The sequence below is a fragment of the Triturus cristatus genome, chromosome 5_1 (genome assembly GCF_964204655.1).
Source record: "Triturus cristatus chromosome 5_1, aTriCri1.1, whole genome shotgun sequence".
Lineage (NCBI taxonomy): Eukaryota > Metazoa > Chordata > Amphibia > Caudata > Salamandridae > Triturus > Triturus cristatus.
The window spans coordinates 342736399-342753240 of record NC_140587.1 but is presented as its reverse complement, the minus strand read 5'-3'; positions in this window follow the sequence as shown (position 1 = coordinate 342753240).

Below are 16842 nucleotides of genomic sequence, written 5' to 3'. Positions count from 1 at the left end.
TCTATCTATCTATCTATCTATCTATCTATCTATCTATCTATCAGCTTTGGCACCAAAAGTTGATACATACATTTGAAAGAATTAACACTTTTGTATATCTCTGTTATTACAAATTATGATTCAGATAATTGCAAATCCTACCAATAACATTTGAATTGTTTCATCAAATGTGATTTGCTGATGGTGGGATTTATATTTTGTCTCCCATCTTGTAATTTGGAATATTTTTAAAGATTGCGATCCTTGCACTGTGAAACAGACCACAGCCATGGAGACACCACGAGGGATGCCCGGCCCCAGGGAAGTGTCTGGAAAGCACAAAAACATGGAATAATGGTCCAAAAAAGAAAATCAAAACAAATTTGCTAGAATAAAATAATTTTTTTAATGACAATTGTGATCTTCCTGCCACCATTTTATGATCAGCGAAAAAGGGACCATTTTGTGCTGAAAATTGTCATTTAAATTGAAATTACTTATTTTTACAAAAAAATTATTTGAAAATGTGAAAAGATGGAAAATGATGTTTCTGTTAATAAATCTACTATGCCCAGTCAAAGGAGGTGCATAGCAGGTATTAGCTGACCGCATTAGCTCTCAGGGATGTGCTTGCACTCTATGGTGTGTTGCCATCACTTGGTGTGTTGGTTACGAAACCTGGCCATTGGCAAATTCTGAGAACCGCCCACCCGCTTTGCACAGCAGTGATTGGTCACTTTCTCATAGGCCAGGCTCTGCATATAAACCCTGCTGTATACCACTTAAGAGTGTGTGCAGCAGGAGTTGGAAGTCTGTATCACGTTGGTTGCAGTTCCTGGCCAAGGGCAAGTTCAAGACGATACCCAGCGGAGGTTAACGATAAAGTAAAATATAAAAATCACCTTTGCACTTCACTGACAAGAACAGAATTAAAAATTGATTTTTGGTCCAGTTAACGCAAAAAAACTGAAAGTCACCATTTATGTCTAGGTGAACTAAGCATAACCTGCTATACACTATGTATGACCTTATTTATGACATCACTCATTCCATGTTCAATTACATGATTGATGAGATCGCTTATGTTGTTACATTTCACAGTCTGATGCTGTCATTTGAGATTTCATTAGTGATGTCATCAACAACAGATAATGACAGTATTAAGTTGCAAGAGAGAATTTGTGATCTATACTCTTAGACTGATTGAGCAAACTTAAACAAGAGGAAAGCACCTACTGTGTACACAACTTTGAACATCTTTGAGAAATAAAAATAGACACTTCAATTATACTGTGGCTACACATTAAGATATTCAACATGGGAATGGTCAAAGCCCGCTTTGGTTTTATGTAGTTAACAAAGTATGGAAAATAGAAAGTAGTGGTGATGAAATCAGGTATCTGAGACAGCTTGAATAACAACACATCTTAATATTGTGTTTAAACAAACAAGATCAGCGAAATAGTGATGACGAGTTACATATCTACATCTAGAATAAAGGAAAATAAAAATGAGAATTTACCAAGGAAGGACATGCAGTGAAAACATGAATAAAATGCTGACATTAATGTAATGTGTTGGAAATTCTAAAAAGTGGAATTTCAATTTATTAGGTACCTCTATGAGATAGATGTCACTTCAGCACATCAGAGGGTAGGACACACTGAATAAGCTGAACATAGTGAACAATGCAAAATAGATGCCACTTCAGGCCATCAGAGGGTAGGACACACTGAATAAGATGGACATAGTGAACAATGCAAAATACAGAATGGAATGGACAATATATGATACATAAAAATTGGTTCACAGGAGAACAAGAAAGAGGCACAGATATAAATTGAATAACATACAATTTAAAGTTACAAAGAGCCATCAAAAGTAATATGAAGACAACATACTCTTTTGCCCATCAATAAACTAGAATAATGGAAAATGTATGGATCAAAGTTTGACAAAACACGAAGCGATGGTTTACTAAATGTACCTGTGCACAAGACCATTAATAGGTCGACAAGTACAAAGTCCATGTGAGCAAACAACTGCCCTAATTTAAATAAATCGACTGAAATAGCTTCTTAGATTGCAGCGTCAACCATTTCAAAGAACTGTGGGACAATAATGAGAACTGTCATATCCTTCCAACAAAAGCGCCAATTCAATTTCTCAACTAGTGGATAATTACCTATCTATCTCTTCATTTATGTATGTATGTACATATGTGTGAGTGATGTATTATGTGAGGCTATAAGCACCCTATGACTGGACAACAAGTTGTAGATTGTTCACTAAATTTTAACTTTCATATTTTGATGTTTGTTGTTTTTTAACATTAGTTAATGACTCATATCACAAGCTAAGTTTTAATAACCTAACCTAACTATATCATCACTTTAACCTCTGGCCTTTCGGTGAATATATATCTGTTCACCAAAATGTCACTATTTTAAAATTACTGAGCTGACCGAGAAGATGTATATTTTGAATAATCAGATGTGGAAAAGGAATGCTGTACTTATGCTATGCTAGCTATTTTACGATATACCTTAAATTACTAAAAACCTATACCTCACCCCACATTTTTATCCCACTGGTTTCATGCCTGCATTAACATCTCAATATTCACTTACATCAGCCTTCTCCTCAGGAAAGGGTTTCAAAATTACAAGAAATTATTGTAAATGCAGGCTAAAAACTAGAGTGTTAAAATATGAGGAGTTAAGTAATTTGAGGCATAATCTATTTTTACAGGGTCTAAAAATAAACAAAAAGAGAGACAGCTGCATACGTACAGAATTCTCTTTCCCCATTGGTTTACTCAGCCTTGTTATATTCTTAGTCACTAACTGCTCCCTACTTATAAAATAGTACAATTTTTAAATAGTAATAAATGGATATATTCATTGAGAAAATGAAGATTAAAGTGTCATTATAATTAGGTATGCTAAGAAGATCGTACCTTACATTTAAAAAAACTAGAAATTCACTAAATAAAACAAATGTTAACGTGATGTTATAGTAAAGGTGTTGAAATCAGGTAAAAACTAACAATTAAAAAACAAAAAGCCTCTGAAATGTATCAGTTATAGTTTACTGAGATAATTATAAGTTACTCCCGCCATGCACTGCTTACAACTTCACATATTACATCACCTATGACATGCTAAATGACATCATGGATGACCCCACTAATTACTTCATATATCTTATACCTATGTAAAAACCCTAGATCATACTGCTTTCAGTGTTTATTTTGTGTGAATTACAATGGGTATTTTCCAGTGTTTTCTCGAATTCTGAAAATCAGTGGTTATCAGTGTTAAGATATTTCAGCACCAAAACAAATAACTGGAGGGTGAGGATTCCCAGCATTTTCAGAATACATTCACATATATCATTCTAACTGTATGTAGTGTGGTTAACAGAAATCAGGTGCTTAAGTATTTGAGTGCCCCAATGAACACTATCTCTCTAAAGTATTGTGCACCAGAGTTTGTGTTAGGCATATGTTGTGCTGCTGTGGTCTTCTGTGCTGTTGAGCACCTTTAGCTGGGAGCACTAAGTGAGACTATGACAGTATACACTAATGAAGGCAATGTAATTTTTAATGTGCTTAAAAAGTCCCCTTTAAAGGAAACTAGACTTTCCTGAATTTTGATGATGGTGAAATCTATCATAATCAGTGGCTCTCTAATATATACACATTTTGCTAATGCAGAATAAATCACTGTCTTTCCTTTGTACAATGCAGTAATCCTGTGTGTTTCTCATCTGTGTGACTTTGCTCATATTGTTTTGGTCACCATATTCTCTTCTAATTACAGTGAAAATTTCCACCAAGCCTTAGACTGCCACCTACATAGGGAAACATTGCTCATCTAGATTTAATTTACCAGAGTGATCCATATGCCCCAATAATTAGCCCTTTTGTGCCCTTGTGGCATACTCTTAAAAAAGATGGAGAGAAACAGCAAAGTGAGACGGAGCTGTGAATGACCACTAACAAATATAATTTCAGTAGCCTCAAAATGCAACATGTTATTGTGGCCACGGACCAATTCAAAGGGATCCAGCCGCACAAAGTCCAATGGAACAACCACCTGACCCACAAAAAAGCAGCTGGCACAAGTCACACACCAAAACATCAAATCAGCCTGGATTTCTATGTACAGCAGTTTAATTGTGAGGACAGGTACTGAGATTAGACTTCTAGAAGCAGAGAATGGACATTCCAACATCTCTAAATTATTGCCCACAAATAAAATTATATAAACCATATGTAATACACGATAGACCATGTTTTATTTCCAGCATGCAGAGAAGATATTTTCATCAGTCCTAATCACACCACAAATTAAGTTTACTTGTCATACCTACCAAAAATATGGCACACAATCTAATACATATTTTGGAGTTCCATATGATGCAGCACAAAACTCATGCATTTGGAGATAATGTCGATGAATGTACGTGACTTCAATGTACTGAAGGATCTTGATTTCATTATCAGCGAGTAAAGCTCCCAGAGGTTCTAAGTAGAGAACGAAGATGATGGGAACAGCTTCAATGGGCCTTTGAAGTAATGCACAGGAGATAGAGAATTTATGGGATGTTGTGGTTCCATTTTGCGCAAACTGGTGGTGGTTATAAAAGGAAGAAAGTTGACCATTGTAACTCTGCAACAGAGATGCCCATCAACATTCTCAAGATGTGCATTGTAGTATTGTGTATGTTAGAGATAGCAGGACACCCTTGGTCCCTGACGGACTGCATAATATAGTGATGTAAGTGATTGGGTGTGGTCAAGAAAAATCATGATGTAAAACGGGCAGTTAACGGTTACACACTAAAGAAGAAAGATGAGTACTACCAAGCTCTGTGTGTTGCTTGATCATTTACAAGTACCTGGTCTGGGAAGGACCCTACAGACGACACAACCAGATTGGGGATTACATAATCCCCGCAACCTGAAGAACCGAGAGTGCTCTCCCGGAGAGTTTGCCGTGGTCCAGAAAACTGCTTGCACGTGCCATGTCTCGAAGTGAAAAATCAACGGTTGTGGTACGTCGATTCAAAACGCCACTTCAGCCAGTGAAAGGCCTGTGAGGAAAGTGAAGGATTTACAGAAAGCTTGCTTGTCGTCATCTAGAAATTTGCTGTTAAAGTCGAGACAAGAGAGACTGAACCACCACCTAACACAGAGCCGTCATTCATACAGTACAACAACGCCAAAGATAGTGACAACCAGATACAGCAAAATGCAAAAGGCAGTAATAGCCAAATGCAAAGAAGTTCTAAAAGCAGAAACATTTCTGACACAAAGAGACACTAAAGTACAAGAGAACGCTGTGAGTAGAAGCAGATAAACACAGAGAAACTTTAGAGGTGGTGCTAACCAGAGGTATAGAGCATACGATTAGGCTTACTAGAACCGGAGTAAAGAGAGCCATCCGACCTTAGCACCAGGCACCAGAACCAAAGCAGAAGCATTGGGGATGTGCTTACAAAGCTGGTGAAACATGTCAGGCCAACTGAAAGGCATTGAGAGACTGTCAGAATAGTGAAGCTCTTCAATGGCTGCTTAAAAGAGTGCCAAATATGGAACATCCGCTTTCTTAAAACCACCACCTCCTTTGGATACTGCCAAAAAGTAGAATATTGGTGACTGATAAAGAAAATACCACACGGTGATGAAGAGATGTACCATCAAATCAAAGAGGTGTTTAACCAATGCCAAACATCGACTATAAAAGGTCCATTTCAGTCAAGAAAGGTAGAAAGCTGGTGAATTGATGGATGAGTTTGTAGAAAGACTTGATGTGCTCATCAAGCATTGCATGTTCCATGAGTTCAACAATGAAGAGGTCATGCGTTTCAGAGCAATAAATGGTTGTCTCTCCGATTCCTTCAGATGAGGATTGCTGAAAGAGACACTCAGCTTGGAACGAGTATTCAGGCTCCTAGAGTGGAAGAAATAGTTGACAGACAAGCTTCTAACATAGAGGCCAGGACGTTCCAAAATGAATCAGTGCTGAGTGTGAAAAGTAAGCTGAAACACAAGTTTGAATGCCACAAAGTAATGTCTCCAAAGAAAAAGGAGTTTCATTTTTGATGTGGACTTTCTTTCCCTCATGAAGGTACATTTTCTTCCATTGGACAGATTTACAAAGGCTCCGGGAAACAGAAACATTTGTAACAGTTTGCAAAGCAAAGGAAAGATCAAGTGTCAAGAAAAAAAAGGGATGCCAGAAAGTTACAGAGACGTTCCAACCGCACCCACAGGGCCAAGCAGCAACATCAGTTAAAGTAAGTAGAAAGTGAAAGATGTCAATTGTTCTCAAATTCCTCTTCTAAATGTTTGTCACTGTCATTATAAAGCCACAGTGAGATGGATGGGTGTGCAATTTCAATGTTGACCATTGGCCAATGTGCCCATGTAGGATTAGCTTCCTGCAAGGAAGGATGCCGGTCTACTTTTTCCTACTATTTGTCTACTATTGTACTATTGACCTCTGCAAATATATATATATATATATATATATATATATATATATATATATATATATATATATATATATATATATATATATATATATATATATATATATATATATATATATATGTGAAGAAACGAAGGATGCCGTCGATTGGACCGCACACCAAGGTAGGTTAAGCACAGTTTTAATGCAGGTAGCAGCGTGGATACAAGAAGGTCAGGAAACATTTGCTGAAGCTACCCGACGCGTTTCGGGCTGGACGCCCTTGTTCACAGGTCTTCAGGTTAACAGTTCAAAAATCACAGCCCCCTTTTTAAACACAGAAAGTTCCGCCTCCTCAAGTGGAGTGCATCATGGGCTTCGTAGTGCTGCACACCCTAGTGGGTCTAACTGGGAACCCGCTTCTTGCATTTTCTCCCCCATGTGGGTTGCCTCTCTGATCAACCTCGCATCGACACTGCAGAGACCTTCCCCACATCACAGGCCCTCCTTGCAAGCCAATCACTCCTCTGCGTCGGCTCAAGTCCGCTTTCGCGGCTGTGCAGGTCCGCGACCGGTCGAGCCGCAATTATGTGAAGAAACGAAGGATGCCATCGATTGGACCGCACACCAAGGTAGGTTAAGCACAGTTTTAATGCAGGTAGCAGCGTGGATACAAGAAGGTCAGGAAACATTTGCTGAAGCTACCCGACGCGTTTCGGGCTGGACGCCCTTGTTCACAGGTCTTCAGGTTAACAGTTCAAAAATCACAGCGCCCTTTTTAAACACAGAAAGTTCCGCCTCCTCAAGTGGAGTGCATCATGGGCTTCGTAGTGCTGCACACCCTAGTGGGTCTAACTGGGAACCCGCTTCTTGCATTTTCTCCCCCATGTGGGTTGCCTCTCTGATCAACCTCGCATCGACACTGCAGAGTCCTTCCCCACATCACAGGCCCTCCTTGCAAGCCGATCACTCCTCTGCGTCGGCTCAAGTCCGCTTTCGCGGCTGTGCAGGTCCGCGACTGGTCGAGCCGCAATTATGTCACAGCGCCCTTTTTAAACACAGAAAGTTCCGCCTCCTCCCACATGGGGGAGAAAATGCAAGAAGCGGGTTCCCAGTTAGACCCACTAGGGTGTGCAGCACTACCACTACGAAGCCCATGATGCACTCCACTTGAGGAGGCGGAACTTTCTGTGTTTAAAAAGGGCGCTGTGATTTTTCAACTGTTAACCTGAAGACCTGTGAACAAGGGCGTCCAGCCCGAAACGCGTCGGGTAGCTTCAGCAAATGTTTCCTGACCTTCTTGTATCCACGCTGCTACCTGCATTAAAACTGTGCTTAACCTACCTTGGTGTGCGGTCCAATCGATGGCATCCTTCGTTTCTTCACAGATATATATATATATATATATATATATATATATATATATATATATATATATATATATATGAATAATAAATCACTGTATTAAAGAAACAATCATAACATAATGATAACTCTGAAGGTACATTTCCCTGACTGAGTGATAAGTTGGAGACTATTTTTTAGTATAAGAACAGCTGCTATCAAGCTAACAAATGAGTGATGTGCAATGTGTAATTTATTGCAATAGAAAAATGTGTTGCTGTAGTAGACATAGGTGCCGATTACGATCCTGTAAAAAAATTCCCCGTATGACTCGTATCCGGTCTTTTTACCGTACGAATCGTACAAGTGCCGTACAAACTGCCAACTACGATTCACATGGGAAAAAGTCCATACGAATCGCATTGGGAATTATTCCCCACATGTCCTCGGGTCGGAAAATATGTCCGACACGTCCTCGGACGATTTACCGTACAAATGTGAAAAGTGAAGTCCGACCGCGGAAGTACGATCCATCCCGTGCGTCCGATGTTACAACCGTATGGAAAAAACACCGTCCGCACCGAACTCCCATAGCAACCATGGAGACATGTGCCCGCATACGCGCCCAACACTCCCCCCAGCCCTCCTATGTACGAGTCGAATCCCCACACGTGTATGTATACCCGTGTATGTACGAGACGTACCCCCACCCGTGAATGTATGGAGCGTACCCCCACCCCAACCGTGTATGTACGACCTGTACCCTCACCCGCGTACGTATGGAGCGTACCCCCACCCCAACTGTGTATGTACAACACGTACCCTCACCCGCATACGTATGGAGCGCACCCCCACCCCAACCATGTATGTACGGACCGTACCCCCACCCCAACCGTGTATGTACGACACGTACCCTCACCCGCGTATGCATGGAGCGTACCCCCACCCCAACCGTGTATGTACGGACCGTACCCCCACCCCAACCGTGTATGTACGACCCGTACCCTCACCCGCGTGCGTATGGAGCGCACCCCCACCCCAACCGTGTATGTACGGACCGTACCCCCACCCCAACCGTGTATGTATGACACGGACCCTCACCCGCGTATGCATGGAGTGTACCCCCACCCCAACCGTGTATGTACAGACCGTACCCCCACCCCAACCGTGTATGTACGACCCGTACCCTCACCCGCGTACGTATGGAGCGTACCCCCACCCCAACAGTGTATGTATGACCCGTACCCTCACCCACGTACGTATGGAGCACACCCCCACCCCAACCGTGTATGTACGGACCGTACCCCCACCCCAACCGTGTATGTACGGACCGTACCCCCACCCCAACCATGTATGTACGACCTGTACCCTCACCCGCGTACGTATGGAGCGTACCCCCACCCCAACAGTGTATGTACGGACCGTACCCCCACCCCAACTGTGTATGTACGGACCGTACCCCCACCCCAACCGTGTATGTACGACCCGTACCCTCACCCGCGTACGTATGGAGCGTACCCCCACCCCAACAGTGTATGTACGGACCGTACCACCACCCCAACCGTGTATGTACGACATGTACCCTCACCCGCGTACGTATGGAGCGTACCCCCACCCCAACATTCTAAGTACGGAGCGCACCCCAGGCCCCAACACCAGCACCTTCACACAACATCGCGCATGTACGAGTCGTACCAAGCCAGACACAAGGACAGCACTGTACAACAAAATACCCGAAGTACACACCGTACACACGCTAAAAACGCACGTACACAACCAGGACAAAGCAAAACAACACAAGAATACACCATTCGAATGGCACAAAGCCACAAAACATGTCCAACAAGCACAAAAACAACACATTCACTGACCTGCAACTGCCAAAATCCCAAACAGAGGCCCAAAACACAACCACTCCTTATAACACACCCACCCAAACTTCAAACACAGCCACACCCACCAATGGACCAATAAAAAGGGCCCACAGACACAAACCATGAGCCTTTGCAACAGACTCACTGCTGCCAGACTCCACAGACAACCTACAGCACCATACTTGAACCTTTACTACACCTTACTCTTGCACACCTTCACACACACACCTTCACAAACACCCGCTCATCACATTCACACACACACCTGCACAACCACACCCACACACCCACAACCATCCACACACCCCTCCCCCCAACCATCCACACCCCTCACCATGCCCACTAACAAGAATCCAAAGTTCACTAGCCGAGAGTTGGAGGTCCTTGTCGACGAAATCCTCAGAGTCGAGCCGCACCTCTTTGGAACATTGGTCAGACAGACCTGCATGTCTGAAAAAACAGCCATGTGGAAGAGGATTGTCGATGCTGTGAATGCTGTTGCGGCCACCAGAAGGACCAGGCATGAATGCCAAGCCAGGTTGTACGATCTGCGGAGGAGGGTCCGAGCCAAAATGACCGACGACCACAACCAGGCCAACGTCACTGGAGGAGGGCCGCCCCGCAGACCCGTACACTACCATCCCTGGGAGGAGAGGGTGATGGCCATACTGCCGGTGTTGTCAGTGGATGGATTAGAAGGACTCCGAGACCCGGGTGAGTACACAAACAACTCACCTCACATGGGGGGAACGTCATCCACAACCAAACTCACAAACAGGCACACAACCACCCCAAGCTATCGCATGACTCAACCACACTCCATGAACACGCACATGCCACTGGCGCCACCATGCCCCATGCACCCAACTGGACAATGCAAAGTCACAGGCCACAGAAAACACCAACACAAGACACGGTAAGCCGGATGGCGGGAGTGTGGGCCCCAAAAATCACATAGTGCAACTCAGAAGCAGACAACAATGCCCCCTGCCCATATGGTCTAGGTCACAGCCAGACAAACAGTGTGTCCCCACACAGGAAAGACTTGCCAGCAAATTGCGGACGCCTTGCATTAACACATGGGGGTGACGGCACGTTTTTGCACATGACAGCAGCTAATGAACAGCCAACACTGTGAAAGAGTGGCAGCACACACCACCAAAGCAGCAGCGCAGACACAGACACTACACCCAATGGGTGCCTGGAGATCAGAAACAAACTCACATGAACAAGCTAAGGGCCATTCAAAGATCTGCAAAAAGTGTGTGCCTAGGAAGCTGGGCTGATGTGACAGAGGGTGACACACAGAGGGAGGGAGAGGGGGAGAGAGAGGGAGGGAGACACAGGGAGACGGACAGAGGGAGGAGGCTGACACACAGAGGGAGGGAGAGGGGGACAGAGAGGGAGTGAGAAAGGGACACACTGGGAGCCCAATTCAGCCTTGGGGGGTGTGGGAATGTCTGCTCGTCAGCAGGTGGACTGCGTGCATGTAGACAAGGGTGGCCAGTGCCTGAACACCCCCTCTTCTCCATGGCAAAACACAGGGCCATGTCTCAACCTGTGCACGAGCACAACGCCAGCTACCTGCATTATCTAAGTGTGTGGAACAACTCCATGTGCCCACGTACAGTGCATCACGGAAGGCGCCAATGCATGGCTCGCCACACATGCTCACTCCACTGCTGACTGCAGTCACAATTGACGCAGCAAGTAAGACTGTGCCACACATAGGTAAAGTCGCAAAAGCTGTGGCCAAGGGACATACCCATGCACAAGTGCACTGTGAGTAGAATGCAAGACATATCCAAATTCCCAGAGGAAATGTGCCAACTTAGAAACAAATGAAACATGGATGTTGCATGGAACAAAATTAACATTGTCTCTCTCACACACAGGTCAACGTCGTGGATCACCCCCCAACACTGGGGGGAAAGACTCACAGGACCCGGCTCGGCGGGATGACGGACCCACCGGCAGCGACGACTCTCACCACTCTGTGGACGAACCCGACCCCGACCAACCTGGCCCCTCTGGTGTCCAACCACCTGCAGCACCTGCGTCAGGTACAACTGGGCCAACCACCACCCCCACTCCTGCCACATCCCAGGAGACACCCAGGATCCCTGCCCCACCACCACAATGCAGCCAGGCTGGCCAGGAGGGACACGGTGTACCGGGCACCCAGGAGGAGGCAGGCGACAACGCCAATGCCACCCCTCAGGGGTCCCGGAGACCCGATGTGCCCACAAGGGCAGGCCAGGTGCAAGTGGGCAGGGGTGGTGGGAGTGGAGGACGGCGGAGGCGCGAGCCTGACCGGTTGGCTGCGGAACCGGTATATTCCCATGTCAGAAACATCCTGGACACATACCGGCAGGACACCATGGGCATGGCCCAGGTTGTGTCCATCATCGAGGAGATCAAGACCCAGCAGGCCCAGCAACATGCGGAGCAACATGCCTGTCTACTGCGACACCAAGGGCGGATGGAGGACAGACAGGCTGAGCTCGTGACGGGACTTCACAGTACACTCCGTCGGATAGCCGACAACATGGGCAACCCTCCCTGTGCCACCAGGCGTAGAACATCACCACCCACAGGGAGGGATGAGGAGGAGACATCCGACGGAGCATCCCAAACATCGTCACGGCCTGCTTCTGAGGGTCCCCGCAGGAGGGCGGGTCGTCCACGGAAAAGACCGTGAGGGTCAGCGCAACAGCACCATCTCCCAGGACACCTGACCTGGCACCTGGCCCACTGGACCAACAGCAGCACAGCAGCAAAAGACATTCTCTGCCACATGGACTTGCTGGTCACTGTCTGACCAATGTTGACAAAGACTGTGGCATGGACTCTGAGGATTTCCAATGGCAAGGACACCAACTCCCCTAGTGAACTTTGGATTCCACACACCCGGAAAGCCCCTCATGTCATACCCCCCCCACGTACCCCAACAAAAATAAAAAGTTACACCATAAAGAGAAGATGCCTACATTTTGCATTATTACCTTACATGTGTCTTGTAAAGTCTAACCATGCCTGAGTTCTCATTTGACTTCAACCATCCACACCCTGGGGACTTAGTCTGGCACAGGACACACATGGGTCACATTGTATTAGGCAAGACAGACATGGAGCACCATACACACCCGTGATGGGCCCAACCAGCTGAGGGGGTGGCCGCACAACCGTGCCGACAGACATATTGAGTACAGTGACAGCCATGCACAGAGGTCAGGGATCATGTGGAGTGTCCTGTGGGGTACCCGGGTATGTGTGGACAGGTTGCAGAACCATGTCCTGCAAGCTTGAGTCAGGTGGATGCAGAGAATGGTGGCCTGGCCAACGTTGGATGCATGGGGATGGCACATGTCACAATACCCACACAGTCATGGACATCATGCACAATTCACAGTCTAATCCCACACAAACAGCTAGCATCTTGCTACTCTACACATAGACACATAGCCACTATCACGGAAAACCATGCCAGACATGCCGGATGCACCGTGGCAACACACCAGCATTGACTGAGAAGAGGCACCTTGGAGGCATAGAACACCTTTATTATTCAGGTATTCAGGAATGCAGAGGCAACTCGGAGTACACATGAACAGGTCATGTGGAGTAACATGTGGGTCCAACACTGGAACCCCCCTTCTGCAGCACAAATGCGTGATAGCCATGGAACTGGCACACAAGTGTCGGCCAACAGCTAAACACCCCCTGCTGCTCACGGAGAGGCTGCCATACACCATTGATCCTCTGATGTGGAAGTCCCACACCATGTCAAGCCAATGCAAACCGTATGTGTCCGAGGGCAGTGTAACACACATTGATGCCATCATCACAATCCACAATCCCATCACAGATGACTGTCAACAAGTCTGACCATCTATTCAGGTGTACCCAGCTGCATGTCATGTGTCCCATGGTGATGCGACATGTCTGCAGAGGAACCAAACATCGACAGGGTCAGTGTGCACACATCGTAAACAACTGCCACACCCAATACACCCCTGATACATCCCTTACCCTAAGGAGACTTCCAAACTTGTCCGTGCGTGTAACGCTGAGTCAGCACACGATGACGTGTCCATGAGGAATAGCAGTGCCACAACAATGCAACCAGCAGACGGCATGCGCAAGTACCTGGGGATGAGAGACACACAAGAAGTCAGCCACAAAAAGCACAGCCACTTGCAAGTGCATGTACTCGACACATGTAAGGATCACAACATGCTAGGTCACAATTATGACTGGGGAAATACACTCATCACTGGCACCATCACTCCAGTGACACATCCACACACACCTCTGACTCACGTGCCATACATGCAGATGGACACACACATCGCAACACATGCCACACGGGGACCAATGCATGCACACACAGACACTGGTACTCACCACTAAGCAAAGAAGTCGCGTATGAGCCGACTCCGGATGTCCTCTTGCGGAACCACATCCTCCACATCACTAGCCCCATTGCCAAGCCCTTCGTCCTCCACGGGTGGATGGTCCTGATCATCTTGATCCAGGATGAGTGGCACAGCTTTCTCAACTGCCATGTTGTGCAGCATGCAGCAGACCATGAAGATTTTGCAGACCTTCGCCGGGGCATATGGGAGGGCGCCGCCGGTCTTGTGGAGGCATCTGAATCGGCTCTTCAGGAGGCCAAATGTCCTCTCTATCACTCGCCTTGTCCGGCCATGGGTGGTGTTGTAGCGGAGCTGGGCCGGCGTGATGGGGTTGCGGAGAGGTGTGACCAGCCATGGCATGTTGGGATAGCCAGCGTCCCCTACATGGAAACCACATGGACATAAGTAGGACAGGAGAATCGGTCATGCTGGAAGTCTACGCAAAATACAGGACAGAAAGAGTGTACCCACCAACAACACATGCTCGTTCGTTGCGCAGCTGCGTCATCATTTCAGGCACCCTGCTACGCCTCATGATGTAGGCATCGTGTGCTGATCCTGGAAAACGAGCACAGACATGTGAAATCACCATGTTGGACAGACACACCACAAGGGCATTGATGGAGTGGTAGTGCTTGCGATTCCTGTACGCTACCTCCTGTGCCTGTGGTGGTACCAAAGCCACATGTGTCCCATCTATGGACCCAATGACATGGGGCATCCCTCCCAGGGCATAGAATCCATGCTTGACCCCAGTCAACAGTTCAGGAGTTGGGAAATGGATGAACTCATCCAGGTGAAGCAACATGGCCTCTAAGAAATCATGCAGCACACGGCTGAACATGCTCTGGGACATGCCACCAACATGAGCTATGGTATATTGAAAGGTACCCGTGGCAAGAAAATGTAGGGCTGCCATTACCTTCAGCTTGGGTGTCAGTGCCGTAGGATACCTGTGCAGCGGTTGCAGGTGTGGTGCCAGCCTCGCCGTCAACTCCTCAATCAACGGTTGGGGGAAGTGGTAGCACCGGATACAGTCATTCTCCCGCATGTCAGCCAAGTCCGGAATTGGTCGGGGAAGAGGCGGCGCTCTGCAGTAATTTGGAAGTGACAAGGAAGAGTGAGTGCACTACAACAACAATTTATTTGTACTGAGCACATGTTAATCTGTCAATACACATATGCGACATACGGAGTCAGGTATGTGCCACATGCCCTGGACATGTATGGCTGCCAGGTGACACTCCTACCAAGACCCAGCTACACACGGAGATTGTGAACCTCCACATGCCATGGCATGGGATTAGCTGTGTCCCAGTGTAAGTGAACAGCCAGACGCAACACAGGAGTGACATACATCAACACATCAGCAGAAGTAGGATGTCGATTTCAGAGACTGGTAGCGGAACACTAGAGCCACAGGTCACATGACATTACACTAGGACAGCCCACACACCTTGCCAATAAGGTGTACATGTAATGACTCACCACACATTCATTGAGAGGATGCAGACATGTCCTTGTTACGCTACTCCGTGTCCCATGCATACAAACGCACCTCACATCCGATACCACATGTGGCCTGGTGAGCGTAACAGTGTGCCATGTCCATGTACACACAGACACATGTTGGTTGCTGCAACAGCTGATGCTTTTGTGGGAGCACCAACATCAAGCTAATGGGAACACCCCACACATACATGACATAGACACATCGTGCACCGTGGGTAGTCACATGTCTGGTGTGGTAACCCCTGTAGCGGGCATCAGGGGACACTTGCGTGTGTTGTTGACTGTGCCATGCCAGTGACGCTCATCCCAAGTGTGCAGTATGACATGCACACGTGTCAAAGGAGTTAAGGGCATGCCTGGCACACATTGCACCGTCACATATAATATCTGTACACATCTCATCATACATCTGGTGCCTTCTCGACTCAGGAGTAATGTGCCACATCACAGCCTTTCACACCTGTGCCCCACACATGTAGTACTGCCCAGACAATGCCTTGATGTCCATCCATGGACAAGTATGTCAGCCCTATTCCTTCCTGTGTGCTGCCTGTCACCACTGTGATGTGTGAAAGGCACCGTACATTCGCTCAGAGGGCCTGTGTACGTTCCCTATCACTATGGGAGTGCTGCCGTATGTGTACCCATAGTGATAGTGAGCGTACGCACGCGTGTATGGTCCGTATCACTATGGGTATGCATACGTGAGAACACCCATAGTGATAGTGAGCGTACGCACGCGTGTACGGTCCGTATCACTATGGGTACGCATACACGAGAACACCCATAGTGATAGTGAGCGTACGCACGCGTGTCCGGCCCGTATCACTATGGGTACGCATACGCGAGAACACCCATAGTGATAGTGAGCATACAGGCGTGTGTATGGTCCGTACCACTATGGGTGTTCTCGCGTATGCGTACCCATAGTGGTACGGACCGTACACACGCCTGTACGCTCACTATCACTGTGGGTGTTCTCGCGTATGCGTACCCATAGTGGTACGGACCGTACACACGCCTGTACGCTCACTATCACTGTGGGTGTTCTCGCGTATGCGTACCCATAGTGGTACGGACCGTACACACGCCTGTACGCTCACTATCACTATGGGTGTTCTCGCGTATGCGTACCCATAGTGGTACGGACCGTACACACGCCTGTACGCTCACTATCACTATGGGTGTTCTCGCGTATGCGTACCCATAGTGGTACGGACCGTACACACGCCTGTA